Source organism: Myotis davidii, unplaced genomic scaffold (assembly GCF_000327345.1).
Source record: "Myotis davidii unplaced genomic scaffold, ASM32734v1 scaffold286, whole genome shotgun sequence".
Lineage (NCBI taxonomy): Eukaryota > Metazoa > Chordata > Mammalia > Chiroptera > Vespertilionidae > Myotis > Myotis davidii.
This window is the reverse complement of record NW_006297577.1, coordinates 156,772-159,823: the sequence shown is the minus strand read 5'-3', so window position 1 is coordinate 159,823 and position 3,052 is coordinate 156,772. Positions and strand designations below refer to the sequence as shown.

The following is a 3,052-nucleotide window of genomic DNA, read 5'->3' as shown; positions in this document are numbered from 1 at the left end:
AAGTATTTTCTCCCATACAGAGGGTTCCCTTTTCATTTTGATGGTGGGTTTTGTTTGTTTGTTTGTTTTTTGCTGTGCAGAAGCTTTTCATTTTTATGTAATCCCATTTGTTTATTTTCTCCTTAGTTTCTTTTGCAGTAGGAGATATACTTATAAACATATTGCTATTTGAGATGTCTGAGATTTTACTGCTTATGTTCTCCTCTAAGATTTTTATGGTTTCATGCCTTACAATTAAGTCTTTTATCCACCTTGAGTTTATTCTTGTGTACGGTATAAGTTGGTCGTCTAGTTTCATTTTTTTGCATGTGTTTGTCCAGTATTTTCAGCACAATTTGTTGAAGAGACTGTCTTTATTCCATTGTATGTTCTTGCCTCCTTTGTCAAATATTAATTGACTTTAAATAGTGTGGGTCAACTTCTGGGATCTCTGTTCTGATCCATTGTTCTATATGCCTGTTCTTGTGTCAGTAGCAAGCTGATTTGGTTATAATGGCTTCCTAGTATAGTTTGATATCCATTATTGTGATCCCTCCTACTTTGCTCTATTTTCTCAAGATTGCTGCAGTTATTTGGGGTCTTTTATGGTTCCACGTAAATTTTTGAAGTATTTGTTCTAGCTCTGTGAAGTATGCCATTGGTATTTTAAAAGGGATTTCATTGAATCTGTAGATTGCCTTAGGTAGTATAGATATTTTAATGATATTAATTCTTCCAATACATGAAAATCATATACACTTCAATTTGTTTGTATCTTTCTCTATTTCTTTTTCCAATGTCCCATTGTTTTTCAAGCACAGGTCTTTTACCTCCTTGGTTAAGTTTATTTCTAGGTATCTTACATTTTTGTTGCAATGGTAAATGTGGTTGCTTCTTTAGTTTTCTTCCTGAGAGTTCATTATTGGTGTATAAAAATGCTATCTATTTGTGAATGCTGATTTTTGTATCCTGCTACCTTGCCAAATTTATCAATTCTAGTAGTTTCCTGGTGGGATCATTAGGGTTTCGTATGTATAAAATCATTTATCACATATCATGTTATCTGCAAATAATGACAATTTTATTTCCCCCTTCCTAATTTGGATGCCTTTTATCTCTTCTTCTTGTCTGATTGCTGTGGCTAGCACTTCCAGTACTATGCTGAATAAGAGTGGTGAAAGAAGACATCCTTGTCTTAATCCTGCTCTGAAGGGAAACTATTTCAGTTTTTGCCCATTGAGTATTATGTTGGTTGTAGGGGTGTCATATACTGTCTTCATTATGTTGAGGTATGATCCCTCTATTTCCATTTTACTGAGATTTTTTTAAATAAAAAGGGGTGATGGATTTTGTTGAATGCTTTTTCTGCATATATTGATTTGATCATGTGTTTTTTATCTTTCAATTTGTTTATGTGATCATCACATTTATTGATTTACAAATATTGTACCAGCCTTGCATTCCCAGAATAAATTCCACTTGATTATGGTATATGACCTTTTTAATATATTGCTTGATCTATTTTGTTGAGGATTTTAGCATCTGTGTTTATCAGGGATATTGGTCTGTAATTTTCTTTCTTTCTAATGTCTTTATCTGGTTTTGGAATTAGGACAATGCTGGCTTTGTAATAAGAGTTAGGCAGTGTTTCTTCCTCTTGAATTTTTTGGAATAGTTTGAGGAGGATAGGTGTTAGTTCTTCTTTGAATGTTTGATAAAATTCACTTGTTAAAACTATCTGGTCCAGGACTTTTGTTTGCTGGAAGTTTTTAAATTACTGCTTCAATTTCATCAGTTTTTATTGGCCCACTCAGGTTTTCTGATTCTCCCTGATTGAGTTTTGGAAGATTGTATCGTTCTAGGAATTTGTCCATTTCCCTCAGGTTGTCTAGTTAGTTGGCACATCGTTGTTCATAGTATTTGCTTATAATACTTTGTATTTCTGTGGTGTTCGTTGTTAGTTTACCACTTTCATTTCTTATCTTGTTTATTTAGGTCCTCTCTATTTGTTTCTTGATGAGTCTGGCCAGGGGTTCATCTATCTTATCTATTCAAAGAACCAACTCTTGACTTTATGGAACTTTTGTACTTTTTTTTAGTCTATATCTAATTTATTTCCACTCTAATCTTTATTATCTCCTCTCTTCTACGTCCTCTGGGTTTTTCTTGCTATTCTCTTTCTAATTCATTTAGTTGTAGGGTTAGATAGTTTATTAATCCTTTTTCTTGTTTCTTGAGGTAGGCAGGCCTGTAATGCTATGAACTTCCCTCTTAGGACTGCTTTCACTGTGTCCCATAGGTTTTGAGTGGTTGTGTGTTCATTTTCATTTATTTCCTGGAAGTTTTTTTTATTTCTTGCTTGATCTCATTGCTAGGCCATTTATTTTTTTTAATAACATGCTATTTAGCTTCCATGTATTTGAGAGTTTTTGAGATTTTTTTTTTATTGTAGTTGATTTCTAAGTTCATGCCATTGTGATCCAAGAAGATGCTTTATACTATATCAATCTTCCCGTATTTGTATAGACTTTTTTTATGCCCTAATGTGTGGTCTATCTTTGAGAATGTTCCATGTGCACTTGAGAAAAATGTATATTCTCTTGCTTTGAAATGTTCTGTAAATATCAGTTAGAGCCATCTGATCTAATGTGTCATTTAAGGTCTCTGTTTTCTTGTTAATTTTTTGTTTGGAAGATCTATCCAGTGATGTCAATGAGGTGTTAAATCTCCCCACTATGGCTGTATTGCTGTCAATATCTCCCTTAATGTCCATCAAGAATTGTTGAATGTAGTTGGGTGCTCCTATATTGGGTGCATATATGTTTAAAGGGGTGTATTTTCTTGTTAAATTATTTCCTTTAGTAATATCAAGTGACCTTCTTTGTGTCCTGTTATGGTCTTTGTTTTGAAGTCTATTTTGTCTTATATGAGTATTGCTACTCCAGCCTTTTTTTCCTTTCCATTTTCATGGAATATATTTTTCACTTACTTCACTTTCAGTCTGTATGTATCCTTTGTTCTGAGGCGGGCGTTTTGTAGACAGCATATATATGGGTCATGTTTTCTTATCCAT

At 33.3% G+C, this 3,052-nt stretch overlaps 1 pseudogene; it reads right to left on the bottom strand.

Moving 5' to 3' along the window:
- LOC102753541 overlaps positions 1-3,052 on the bottom strand; it is a 6,161-nt pseudogene that overhangs the window by 1,709 nt on the left and 1,400 nt on the right.